Genomic DNA, 14728 nt, shown 5'->3' on the forward strand with positions numbered 1-14728 from the left:
GGAAGGGTTAGTTTCATTGCTCAGTTCCGAGATGTGAAGAGTGGTCACTTTTTCTGCTTTTGACAGACAGAAACAAGCGAGAGAAGAGATGAAATTGTAAAGGTGAGGGAAATATGGCATTTGTTGATATTCTCAGGCCTACATGCAGCAGGTTGATCACATATGCATGTTCTAAGTTGGCAGGTCGACCACAACAGCATTTGGCCTGGGCTCTGGCTCATCTCCCAGTCTGGGATCTCTGCTGGTGCAGTGGTGATGGGCTGGTGTCCCTGCTGATGTGCTGAGGCCTGGGCTTTACAATAATGTATTGACCTTCAGGGTCCATGGGCAAAGGATGTAATTCCTGGAGTGGAGAAGAAGCCTGATAGCCTTCCCCCTTCTGCAGGAATCCTCCAATCAGTTTACATGTCCCCGCCCCCAAAAGTCTCTTTTCAAGTACCCCAAAGAGAGGTAATAGGCAGAATAGTCCATCTTATTATTTGGTTCACCAATCAGGCCTACTTTGGTTCATTGGCTTCTGGTCCCACACTCTTCTTGTTTACCAGGTATGGTCTCAGCACCGTCATTGAGTAGTATCAGTAAAGCCTTATTATTTAGACTAACTCAGTCTCTGTTTTTTCACTTTTACTTATTTTTGTAAGCAATCTTCTGTATAGGCTGATTTGGACTTTTGTTACCTTTTCTCACCAACATTTGTTATTACGGGTGATGGAATCATTCCATAAACTTCCCTCCTCTTTCTCACAAATAGACTCACAACTGAGGTAGGCCTTCTCGGTCCCAGTTATTACAACAGGAGCAGGGCCAGATTCTGTTCCTTGATATACTGTTGTATGTCAGGAGCAACTCCACTGTTTTACACTGGCATGAATGAGAGCAGAGTCCTGTCCTTTACCTTTGAGCAGGATTTGGTCTGGAGAGTTTGTCTCATTCTCCCCCATTCTGTTCTTTTACACTGGCACATCTCCCTTCCCATCAGACCTGACTGGATTCCTGGGATGTACCTTGATTACCTGGCAAGTGAACCAACTAGCCTCCCATAATCACAACTGGAGAACACAAGAGCTCTATCGAGGGGCAGATTAGGGTTTCCCCCATCTTACATGGTGGCTTCTCCCCACCGCTTCTGCCAGCAGTCCCCCTGCTGCCCCTGCACTCCTGCTGGGGAAATGGGGTAGGGGCGCAGGGGCTTGCCCTGCTCTGCCCAATCACCTGCCCTGCGCTCCTGCAAGCCCCAGCGCCCAGACCCCTCTCCCCAGCAGGAGCGCCAGGTGGGCGGAGTGGGTTGGGGCATGGGGGCGCTAATTTTGGGGGGGCCCCCAATTGGCCTGGGCCCCGGGCATGGGCCCTGTTGGCCCAGTGGCTAACCCACTACTGGCTTTATGCATTGCACTGTGTGTGAAAATCAGAATAAGCCATCAGTAAGAGGAGAGCCACAAATAAACAACTATATATTCACTTTCATCTATGTTTTTGTAAAGGGATGGTTTAAAACTGGATAGAGACCTTCATTATTTACCTGAATACTGTTATGCAGTTATAGCTTTTGTGGGTGAGACTCTGTGCTCTACCTCTAAAGATCTTTCACCCTCCCAATCCTGGACTCCAGTGGGGGCTGGAGAGACCCGCTCCCTCCAGTATAACTTGATATCCTGGCTTCCCTGCCTAAGTTACAACAGCCTCCTGGGCTGCAGCGGTGCTCAGTATACCTGCAGTGCTGTGTGCTCCAGCCCTGCTCCTGACATGCGTGCCCCTCCTTCCTCTCCAACACCACGGCCTGCAACCTTATGGCTGTCTTCCACAGTGCTTGTACCTGGGAATCCTGCACTTGCTGGACCATGGCTCTTAGGGCCCCTTTATGCAACTCTGGCCCTTTTACACAGTATAAGGAGGCTGAAGCAGGGATAACATCTCACCTTCTCTCTTAATAAACCTGTGAGACAAACCTCCCCAAATTTTGGGAGTGTTCAGATCTCGAGTTTTGGTTTGGGCCTCATCTAACATACCTAATAATTGGTGAAGTCAGATAATGTATTCTTAAATAATCCCTCTGGAGTCCAGTATTATTATAATTGTATTATAATGCCACACAGCTCCAATATTTGAATATATGTCATCTTTTGACCTCTCTTAAGAACAGGATTATTCCAAATGGGTACACAATACCTATTGATACACATGTCTATTTCCTCTTCTTAGTACTCCCATGAGGAGCTGACTGAATAAAGGATTCCTTTTAAGTGGAGCTTTGACTAAGATGAAGTGGAGAGTAGTTAATGACCTAAAACGGAGAAATGGGCCTTTTTTCCTATGTTCAGCCATTTTAATACAACTATATGGGGAAAAAGATATCCACCTACTTATTGCTCACATAAGAAATGATAAATGATAAAGTTTAAGGTCAGACAGGCCCATGTATCCTTAATGCCATCAGCACTTTATTACTTAATTTGATATTCAAGATCTTTTGCTCTACCAGATTAAAACTAGAAAGGTAGTATTTAAATAATTAAAGATCTTTGTTGGGATTTCAAAGGCAGCCTACTCTGAGACAGGAGTAATGTAGAAGCTATATTCACTGTAAATATTTCTAGTCTTCAAATTAGGAAAGTTGGAAGCTTTATTGTTCTTCCACTGTTGAAGTTCTGGTATGGTTTTTTATCCATACAGCTTCTTGTCTGAAGTAAAGATTTTGTTATTTCTTCCTAAAGTGACATCTACATGATAGATAGATAGATTAGATATGAATCTGAATGTAGCTGTTCAGTTAGGTCAACAGGCTCCTTTACTTTATATAGAGACAATTTGCTAAACTGTCAAATAGTTGGCTGGAGGCAGGAATTAGGTGCTCTAGAATGACTTAGAGGGCTAACTCATTATCAGTGTGCAGAGCTATTTTAAAGTGACCATTTTAACTTTCTTAACAACAGGATTAAACCTGTTTCTCAAGCCAAGAGGCCCCAAAGCCCAATTAAATAAGAATGAGAATGGGTAATTGTATTGCTCTTAAGCTTTTTTTATTTTTAACAATTCTGAAGTAAAAATATTAAAAGAAATGGCAGCTGTTGGAATGCTCAACAGACATATGTTCAATGCATCATGGTTTTCCCCAGCCCACAGTGTACTCTTTTGGGAAGAGAGTCTTGCTCACTAAATGTTTGAACAACACCTAGAAAATTGGGCCATTGATTCTGACCTGGGCCTTTAACTTCATTGGGAGTTAGGCACCACAATACCTTTGAGGATCTGGGCATAACACAGTACAGATAATAAATGTAGATAGTAAGGTCTTTGGTGCAGGTGGTGTCTTTCTGCTCTGTGTTTATACAATGCCTAGCACAGTGGGGTCCTGATCCATGACAGGGTCTCCTAAGCACTACAGTAATACGAATAATAATTAATAGTGAATTAATAACAATCTGAGGGTGAAATTTTGATGATATTGAACTCAACGGCAAAACTCCCAGTGATCAGGATTGCACCCTGAGATTGGTGCATCAGGTACATGAGCTTTCTAATGCTAACAGATGTCAAGCAGCCTTTAGAAGAACCAAACTGCTCTAAGCATACAAGGTTCAAAAGGAGATGATCCAATCTGGCACTTGGCATGCTGAAATGAATTTACCAAGTGCCTTTACCAGAGTAATAGGTCTGGACTGATCAGTGATAAGCTGCTTTTAATTTCAAGTCTTTCCTTACCATGAGAGTAATTAAAATTGTTCTTGTTTCTCTGCATAACTGGCTGTATTGCAGTACTTTTTTGAATGTAAGATTAAAGGTTTTATTAATGTTTACAAAGACATCATCCATACATGAGGCTCTCCATACAGGATTAGCGTTTTTTTTAATTATACCCATAATCTCTTTCTATGTGGAGACTAAATCCAATTTTAGTCTAGGAATGCTCCTTTTTTAATATATATAGTTTATAAAGTGCCTAGCCACTGCTCTGGGTGTTATACAGGAAATGAAAGACAATACAGTCCAATGAATCAAAAAGTCAGTTCTTTAGGAGTAAATATTCAAGCTTTTAGAAGTATAGGCTGAACCTCCAAAAATGTGCCTATGTGCAAAAAATGTGCTCAAACCAGTTAATTGTGCACATAACTGGTTAACAGGTACATACAATTTACTGGTCTAGGTGGACAGTTTTCATGCATGGAACTCTGGGTCTCCTCTTTTAAAAAAAAAGTGCCCTAACCTTTGTATGAATGTGTAAGGTGCCTATTGAGATCATAGAAACCCTCTATATGGAATGCAATGTTTGACACAATACCTGTTAAATAGTGGTGGGATTTAAACATTTAAACTACTACAAAAATTTGGGCTTATTTTTGAACCACTGAAGTCATGTGAGTCATGCAATTGACTTCAATGGGAACTGAATCAGGCAATCAGCCAACTGGAGAGAAATAAGAATCACTTTTACCATGGGTTGCTTGATTTCTTCTAAATCTCTCAGATATGAACTTTCTAGCTCCAATTTAACAAAACACTTAAATTATGAAGGGAGAAATGAGTTAGATGGAATTGCTCTGCCTGTGCTGGATGAATCCAGATACTTACCCAGTCCAATATTCTGTTCTTCTAAGGTCATTGACACTGTACTTAGACATTCTATGTGTGTATTATATTTCAACTCCTTTAGCTGGAACAATGCAGCATATACTCCCAAGAAATGTAAGTGAATAGTTGAGAGTTCCTTTTGCTCTTATACAGTTATTGAATGGGTTGGATCAGCATCTGATGTATTTAGACATGATTATTTTCCTTCTGAAGAGAAAAGTTTCTAATTTGGAATACAACTTGTCCTCTTGGCCTCTTTAGATTCCGAAGTACTTCATTTTTTTTTAAATGGGCCATATCAGCAGTCTAAATTCCAATTTACATTTTTCTTGAGTGCACAATTTATCATGAGTTTTATGTAAAAATTTAAAAAATAGGCACTTAAGTTCTAAAAATATTCACATTTCAGTAAGGTCGCATTTACTAGATGAGCTACTAATTTTAAAAAGTATTAAAAATCACTCTAAAAGTGCAATCACAACTATTTATTTCAGTTTTAATGCTGGTACAAGCTCAGCAAGGGCACTACACAAAAGAAAATCTGGTGATACGTAGATTACCAGATGTGCTGGTAGAAAAATAAAGTCAATTTTGTTTTCAGGCAATCAGCGAGGGTACCAAAATAAAATAATAATAATAATTAATAAATAATATTAATAATAAATAAAAAAATAACAATAATAGTCTAAGGTTAGGAAATATGGGCCCTGATTAAGAATATGCTTGATAACCTGAATAAGGCTGTTTTCCTAAATTGTGGTGATGACCTGGCTGAGGCTGGTATGTGCTACTGCAATATAAATATTTAATAATAATAAATAGTAGGTAGTCCTTCATGTCATTGAGGACAACTGCACAATGGACTAACCTGCCAAAAGACGTGAGAAAACTGTTATTATCTGAGATACTGGGTATGTTCCTCACCCCTACTCCAGCTCATTTGTGTTGGGTAAAAAGGTCAGAGAGGTGTGATGGGACCTTAAAACTCCAGTTTCAGGTGCTGGAGGATTTCCCCTGGTGCAGGCATTGTGGGGGACTGATGTAAGGCTGCCTTATGAAGACCCCCTCACAAGCTCTGGCATAGGACAGGAATGGAGGCAGCGGAGGCGTTTTGGGAGTAAGGCTTCAGCACAGCAGAGATTCTGGGTAGTGCGTTCCGCAGGGCAGCATCAGGGAGGCCGCTGCAACTTAGACGAGTCCCCAGGGCAGTGCATTCTAGTGTACCTTGGAAGCAAGAGCAGCTATTAAACATCTGACATCTATGGACTCTCCCAGACTTTATCCATTCCTGTGGATAAAGATGCTTTTAAGCATTTTTTCTAAAATGCTAAAAATTTTCTTTTTTAAGCATCGTTTTCTAAAGTATATTTCCTCCAAGATACACAGTACTGAAGATATTCTATCATTGAAGAATGGGTAAATAAGTTCTTTTGCTGAATCAGGACTTTATAGATAATAAGTGCCTTGATGCCTTTCTCATTAACAGGGACTCTGCTGATGAGGTCTTGGAGATTTCACTTGTTATATTCAGTAAAACAACTTAACAGGCCAAGTCACATAAAAATGTAAATGGCAACGAGTAAGGCATTTTGAAAAGTTCATTACATTTTTACATTGGCTATGGCCACATTTTATCTCAGAATGCCTGATCACTGAATGTAAACAGTGAAGTACACAAAGCACATTTTTGTGACAGCCAAAATGAAATAAATGTCATCCTAAGAGATAACCAAGGTGTCTATATTCCATACATTGTACTTGTGATATACATTTCTCACACCACTCTCAAGTTATGGATTCCCAGCAGCCTTTCAAGTATTTGGAAGATATGGTTCTGAGCTCTGTTACTGCATTGAATGGAAAATACGGACAATCATACTTTCCTTCAGTTTACCACAGAGCTGTAGTAAAGCAAAGCATGTACATTATCTGCAGCATGAGTGGACCTTGTGTAACCTCAGGCTTTTCTGTGGTTATGACCTATAATGGCAATGGAATCTTTTGCTTAGCAGAAAGTAAGCCAATTTAGAGTCTAAGGCCAGGTCTACACTTAAAACTTTTTCTGGTATAGTAATATCAGTTGGGGTATGACTTTTTAACAACATTTTTATGCCAGCAAAAGCCCTACTGTAAATCTATAGCTCTACCAGCAAACCTTTTCCAGTGTAGTGTAGGCCTAAGAGATCTACAGAAAAAGCATTAGTGTTAGGGAGAAGGTGTGTATTTAAAGCCATGCAAGACCGACAGCTGGGAGGGTTCAGAGAGTCTGCTATTTCCTTATGACTGATCACCCAAAATGACAGAACTATTTTGCAATGAATTTCCTCTGAGTTGGATACGAACTAGCAGGAGCTATAACTCTCCATGATCTTATTAGATCAGCGTGGCAATTGCTAGATATTTTGCTACATTGCTAGATAAGGCAATTGCCTTGCTGAAATGACATCATAAAGAATTATGAAGCCTGGCAGTATTGGTTACATATCTCTATATACAACTGTTTTGTGTACCCTCCGGATATTAATCAATATGTGGCTATTTTCCAGTTTCAGATAATTCTGCTCTTTCCATATTTCAGGTGGTGCATTCTACTGCAGTTCATAAGGAAAAAATTGTAAGAGAATACAGCACAAAAAAAGGACTCTTTCCTGGAAAATGAAGCACAGGAAATTAAACATGGAACTGAGGATTCCATTTGTTTAGGCCACATTAGAGGTACATGGATAATTCCACCAGTGTGGAACACAAACAGTGCTTTATTTAAAAAACATTTGAAAAAGATTTTGACCACTTGGAATCAAAGATATTTCTTTCAAGAAATTAACACCGAAAAAAGCATGAAGACATCACTGCAAGATATATATCACTGCATTATGGAGAGTTTTTCCATTCATGATGCCAGAAAAAGTGATATTGATATTTTTTTTAAAGAACTGCAGCTTAGTTACCATCATCCCAAAAGACATAACACTATAGTAACCAGCAGGACCTCCTAATTGGCTGTAACACATACTTCACACACAAAAACCAGGAGTCTTTTCCCACATCGTAACAATTATTGAACAACAGAGTGCTAGGGTGAAGGCCACAAAGACATCATTACTGTGATAAAATAAGTTACTAAATATTTATGAGCATAGGACCAGATTCACTAATTTACTCTGGCTGCTTTGCAGTGCTCCAGCAATCCAAAGCAGCCATAAGCCCAGGGTAACTAGTTAACCTTATTATAAAGTACTATTGAAGCTAGGGAAAACCCATCAAAAAGACCCTGTGAGCCTCAAACCAGTGAGGAGGTGCAGGAGCTCCATTCAGGTGTCCCTGTGCCCACAGTAATTTCAAATACTCAAGGAATTCACGATATTTGGCGTGGCACCGTGGGCTTCTCTATAACTGTGTTCGGGCAACTTTGTCCCACTAATGAAGGAATTTGGAGGAACCTCCTCTCAGAGTTTCCCCTCCTGCCCCACTTTTCTATCTTTTTCACATGGGAAAGGCACAACCTAACCCAGGGATTGGCAACCTTTGGCACGTGGCCCATCAGGGAAATCCGCTGGCAGGCCGGGACAGTTTGTTTATCTGAAGCGTCCACAGGTTCAGCCAATCGCATCTCCCACTGGCCGCGGTTTGCTGTTCCTGGCCAATGGGGGCTGTGGGAAGCAGCGGCTAGCGCATCCCTCGGCCCACGCTGCTTGGCCTGGAATGGCAAACTGCTGCCAGTGGGAGCTGCGATCGGCCGAACCTGCAGACGCTGCAGGTAAACAAACCGTCCCGGCCTGCCAGCGGATTTCCCTGACAGGCCGTGTGCCAAAGGTTGCCGATCCCTGATCTAACCCATTAATTTGGCCAAATGTCAAGGGCATTTAAAAGAATGAACACAAAAAAAGCAGCCTTTTGAATTATATTGAGATTTGTTCTATTTCTCCTTAACTTACTTCTCATCAGTGACCTAGAGACCTCTTTCCTGACCTACATGATGCTAGAGAATAAGGCATGTTTGTCCTAGATTTGCTGCTTTTTATTTTTAGAGAAATTATCATTCAATATTAATCAGCAGAATGTTGCCCTCTGTGCAGCTAAAGAGGTACAGAATCATCTAATAAAGGACTCTGATAAACAGTAAAGCCAAGTAGGTTAAAAGAAATATAGCCCACATATTTGAACTGTATAAATAAATAAAACAAAGCCTCTGTACTGTTGTAGCTGTGCCACAGAAATGAAATTGTGATATAGCCTGAAGTAAATGATGCCATGACAGACCTGACCTGACAGTTTTCTGTCAGGAAGATGTTAGTCTGCCTTAAATTATTCCAGACTAATAAGCACATTAATACAGCGCTGCTCAAATATCTATATCTATAAGTTAACCCCAAAAAGGATATTAGCAAAAAGATGAAGCCAAACTACTGACCGAAGTAACCCAGTTCAGTTGGAAGAGAACCAGATAACCTCACTCTTCACTTTAGACTTTAATTCTTAACATCAATAACTTAAAATACAATCTCCCCTATATGTCATTGACACTACACATTTGTAGCTGTAGGGTCAAAGAGGCAAACAAAGAAATCAGCTGTGGCAAACAAATACAAGCAGCTAGCTTGGTAGCTCAGCTTGGGGAAGAAATGAATTGTGGCAAGGCACCTGTAAAACTTCCCTCAGGTCATCAGGCTGCAGAAGCTTAAAGATGACATACCGTGTAGTGTCCTCAGTGAGATGATTTAAGTTAAGCTAATAGGTTATTGTTTGTAACAACCGTAGCAATTTTAAAAAAAACTAGTACTCCAGTAGAAACTCATGTACTCAAATTGCATTTGGTCTTAGGTTTTTATTTTGTTTTGTTTTTTAATGGGAGAGGAAAGATAACATTTTAACACCCATGAAAGCGAGAGACTAATAGCACTGGTGAAAGCCGAACATTTGGTGCAGTCAGGCAAAGCGTGAAAAGTCCCTACCCAGTTTTGCCAGTGTTGTTCATTCCCACCGGTAACACCCCTATTATTCCAGTGCAGAGCAGACTGCTAGCCCTGCTGCTGCATTGTACTAAATAACATGGTGGTTCTGTGATGCAAATAAAGGTTGACTGGGAGTCATCACACCGATTTCACTTGTGACCACCTGAGCCACGGGTCTGCCCTAAAAGGCAAATCCAGCCCCCACCTCTGAGCATAGCAGTCTCTCTGATAGCAGAATGGATGCAGTTTTACTGTAAAAGGATTTGGGGGCCACTAGAAGGTGCACACCTCTGCTCAGACCATAGCTTTGCAGGGGTTTCCTGTACAGAGTGGTGGAGGCTGAGAAGGGTGGAGGAGGGATAGAGCCAGAGGATCCTCTCTGATACACAGATCCTCCAGTCCCAGAGCGCTACTGCAGTCATGAGCCTGAAATATCTGGTTTAGAGCAGCTGCAGAGTCTGCACAGGAAAGGAATATTCAATGGATGGCTTAGGTCTCAGGTAGGCCACCCCCTAAATGAGGAACCCCTTAAAGGGACATAGACTGCATGGAATGGTTTGTTGCCCTGATTCCTATTGCTGTGATTTTGCACATTCACACTATATTTTTGACAGAACTGTTTTGGTGCATCCACACTTATCAACCGTTGTTATGCCTATGTGTCCTGGGACTCATGACTCACCTGTATTTCACATTGCCCAGCGCTGTTTTTGAGGAACAGGTATGTGGAAGATTGACTGTTGGCTGTTGTACAACTCACATCCACATACAAGTGCTGCAAGCAGCAGTGGTTTCTTTCAATGCCTTTTGCTTAGTGCAAAAAGAAGCTTTAGTAAGGAAGGCCACATTCTGATCTCAGGTTTCAGAGTAGCAGCCGTGTTAGTCTGTATCCGCAAAAAGAAAAGGAGTACTTGTGGCACCTTTGAGACCAACAAATTTATTTGAGTATAAGCTTTCGTGAGCTACAGCTCACTTCATCGGATGCATGTAGTGGAAAATACAGTGGGGAGATTTTATATACACAGAGAACATGAAACAATGGGTGTTACCATACACACTGTGACAAGAGTGATCAGGTAAGGTGAGCTATTACCAGCAGGAGAGCAGGGGCCGGGGAGTCGGGGGGGAAAGAGATCTTTTGTAGTGATAATCAAGGTGGGCCATTTCCAGCAGTTGACAAGAATGTGTGAGGAACAGTGTGGGGGAGGGGGGGAAATAAACATGGGGAAATAGTTTTACTTTGTGTAATGACCCATCCACTCCCAGTCTCTATTCAAGCCTAAGTTAATTGTATCCAGTTTGCAAATTAACTCCAATTCAGCAGTCTCTCGTTGGAGTCTGTTTTTGAAGTTTTTTTGTTGAAGAATTGCCACTTTTAGGTCTGTAATCGAGTGACCAAAGAGATTGAAGTGTTCTCCGACTGGTTTTTGAATGTTATAATTCTTGATGTCTGATTTGCGTCCATTCATTCTTTTACGTAGAGACTGTCCTGTTTGGCCAATGTACATGGCAGAGGGGCATTGCTGGCACATGATGGCATATATCACATTGGTAGATGTGCAGGTGAACGAGCCTCTGATAGTGTGGCTGATGTGATTAGGCCCTATGATGGTGTCCCCTGAATAGATATGTGATATGCCAACTGTGTCCACATATCTATGAATAAAGACTGGGAGTGGATGTGTCATTACACAAAGTAAAACTATTTCCCCATGTTTATTTCCCCCTCCCCCCCGCTCCACACTGTTCCTCACACGTTCTTCTCAACTGCTGGAAATGGCCCACCTTGATTATCATTACAAAAGGTCCCCCCTGCCCCACCTGCTCTCCTGCTAGTAATAGCTCACCTTACCTGATCACTCTTGTTACAGTGTGTATGGTAACACCCATTGTTTCATGTTCTCTGTGTATATAAAATCTCCCCACTGTATTTTCCACTACATGCATCCGATGAAGTGAGCTGTAGCTCACGAAAGCTTATGATCAAATAAATTTGTTAGTCTCTAAGGTGCCACAAGTACTCCTTTTCTTTATTCTGATCTCAGTTACATGGGAGTAAGACTGGAGTAATGCCATTAAAGTGAATACAGTTACTCCAGTTTTCACCCTGTGTTACAGATTAGCATATGACCCCAAGTCTCCAGTAATGAAAGACACATTCTATTATTTTAAATAATATCTGAAATATATAGAGAAATGTTATCTTGAAGGGACACTCTTTAGCAGACAATACTGTATTCTGAAAAGGTTAAATGCCTGTGATGGATTTATATTAATTTGTTTATCAACAGCAAGGGTGTGGGTTGTTTTATTTATTTATGCCAATTACCAGATGTTGCCTTCAGCAAACCATCTTTCTACAGTTAAAAGAATAAAAGCTATATTGAAAACAAACACTGGAAATAGAAAATGATTATACTTAGTAACTAAAAAAAAGTAAACCACCTCTGGGGTTAGTGAGAACACATCATCTCTAAGAGATAGAGACAGTGCAGTGCTGACAGTAGATAGGAACCAGGCACTATATAAAGCATCATAAATAGGATATTTTTAATGGGCTGTGTGCCAGGTAAGGAGACTGACGAAGGAAGAACAAACTCTTTAAGCGGTATATTGAAGAGAGGAACTGTTAATAACTACTCTGCATTTTTCAGTAAAAACTCACATTGAGTATCCAACAATCAGCAGATGGACCTACTTGAAGAAGTTCAGATCCCAAACTTCAAAGATCAAAGAGCCAAATCTCTAAACTCAGTTATGCCAATGTAATCTGGAGTAACTCCACTAAAGTAACTGGAGCTAGTCCACATATGCCCTGGTAAAAACAAAGCAAAATGTTTAACATATTTTAAAAGTGAGTGTGATTAACAATTGGAACAAACTGGAATGTGGTGGATTCTTGTGATGGGGTAAAACCCCACACCGGGCAACAAGGGGTTAGTGGGCTGCTCTGGGGTCAGACAGCCACTCCCCCTCTCCCTCGGCCCACCACACCTGCAAGAGATACCCAGACTGGAGGAGGAGTTAAAAGAGAGCAGAACCGCTCATTTGCGGTCAGGCCAGGGAAGAGAAAGGAACTTTTCCTTGAAGCTCCTGAGGAAAGGACTAAGGCAGGTATCAGCAACTTTTGGCACGTGGCCCACCAGGGTAAGCCCCCTGGCAGGCCCAGCCGGTCTGTTTACCGTCCTCGTCCACAGGTTAAGCCGATTGCGGCTCCCACTAGTCGCGGTTTGCCGTTTCAGACCAATGGAGGCTGCGGGAAGCGGTGTGGGCTGAGGGATGTGCTGGCCGCCGCTTCCCCCATTGGCTTGGAGCGGTGAACCGCAGCCAGTGGAACCCGCTATCAGCCAAACCTGAGCGTGTTGCAGGTAAACAAACCATCCCAGCCCGCCAGCAGCTTTCCCTGGTGGGCCGCGGGCCAAAAGTTGCCAATCCCTGGACTAAGGGAAGGCAGGATCTCTCCCATCAGCAACTGCCTGAAGGACCCTCACTGAGGGTAGCAAGGGCCTGCTTCTGATAGACCCTGAGTGGGAGGCCTTTCCTCACTCCCCCAATGGACTCAGTTTGTTTGCATTAATTCCCATTGTGTTGTTTATGGACTACCCTAGCAGGGGAGAGACTTGGAACTGACTGGCCCAGGGCCAAGCCACAGGAAGAGACAGCCACTGCCCTGAGAGAGAAGGTGCTACCATGCCACACATTGCCACAAGGAGATGCCATGCAGTGAACTGAACCCCTGGCACCTCTCCTCACCACAGATGGTGAACTCTGGAAAATTGTAGGGTGGTAGAAAATGGCCCAAGCAGGGCAGCCTTAAGGTGCCCCAGCTGTCAGACTTTTGATAGCCTTCATAGGTCCTTGGGCTGTTGCGTGGTGAAGTGGGAGGGTCTGGGCTCCCCTACCAACCTCTCCCCTCTGCAGTTTGAAAGGCCTAAACCCTGATCACTAGGCCACGTTCCCCACAAGCAAAGGCCATCACAATGCTCCATCTCTTGATCTCTTCAAATCAAGCCTGGTGATATGCTTTAGTCAAACAAGGGTATTGGCTCAATGCAGTTGGGTAAGTGGGTGAAATTCTAGGGCCTGTATTATAAAGGTGTTCAGACTACTTTATCTCATGCTGACTTCTGGCTTTAAAATCTATAAATATTTGGCCCTGGTAACAGGCAGTCTCCCCTCCCTACATCTAACACAGTCAACACTGTCTTAGTTACAACCTAGACTTGTATTTTGCCTTTGTTCTTAATGTAAGTAACAAAGCTCTCAGGGTATGTCTACACTGCCATTGAAGGTGTGATTGCAGTTTTGGGAGGCATATCTGCTCTAGCTTTTCTCTAGCTACCATTGCTAAAAATAGTAGTGAAGCTGTATCAGAAAGTCCTTTTGATTTTTCTAAATGCAAATTTTGGACTTCCTGGTAAATGTTTTTGTTTTGTTTTTTAAGCTTCAGCATTTCCTGTGGAATGGGAATTCTGGGTCCTGACCAGCCCTAATCCTGTTACATGCCCACCATATTCTAAGACTGAAAAAAAGAGAGTATTTGAAGTATAAAACATCTGGTAAAGAGGACAGCAGGAACAAATAAAACTGTAAAAATAAGAAAAGCAGAAGGAAAGAATCTAATGAAGGGATATAGCACTGAAAGATAAATAACAAGAAAGCTTTAAGGAACAGTGGTCTGTGATGGAAAAGATAAGGCTTCTAAGAGGAAAAGACAATTCATTAATAATATGAGTAAAGTTGCTAGAAATAATGAATCCCTTATTACAATGCTGAGAAAGGATGGTGGTATATAGAACCCAGTAACAGATGTTATTAAATTTTCAATTCGCTGGCCTCCATCTTGCAGGTAGAATTTACACCAACAAATTTTGTGCCTGCTCATTGTCATGCTCTAGTTAAACTGCAGGGTTCTAATCTGTGTATGGGCATGATTCACGTGTGTAATAAAGTGTTGGTTAATTTCCTTGAGTGTGCTGCAGTGATAGCGGTGGGCAGAAGCAGAGAAAAGAGAAACCCAAAGTTAAACAAAGTTCACAGAGCACAAGGAGTCAGGTTCTCCTTGAGGTTTGTTTGTCTGTTTGTGTTTGTTTGCTTGTTTGTTTTTTAAAAAGTTTCAACCCCTTCAAGCTGGGGAACCTTCTGAATATGAACAGACATAGTATTGCCTTGAGCAAGACAAGCTGACACAGGAGCATTAAGAGACCTAG

Source organism: Chelonia mydas, chromosome 1 (assembly GCF_015237465.2).
Source record: "Chelonia mydas isolate rCheMyd1 chromosome 1, rCheMyd1.pri.v2, whole genome shotgun sequence".
Lineage (NCBI taxonomy): Eukaryota > Metazoa > Chordata > Testudines > Cheloniidae > Chelonia > Chelonia mydas.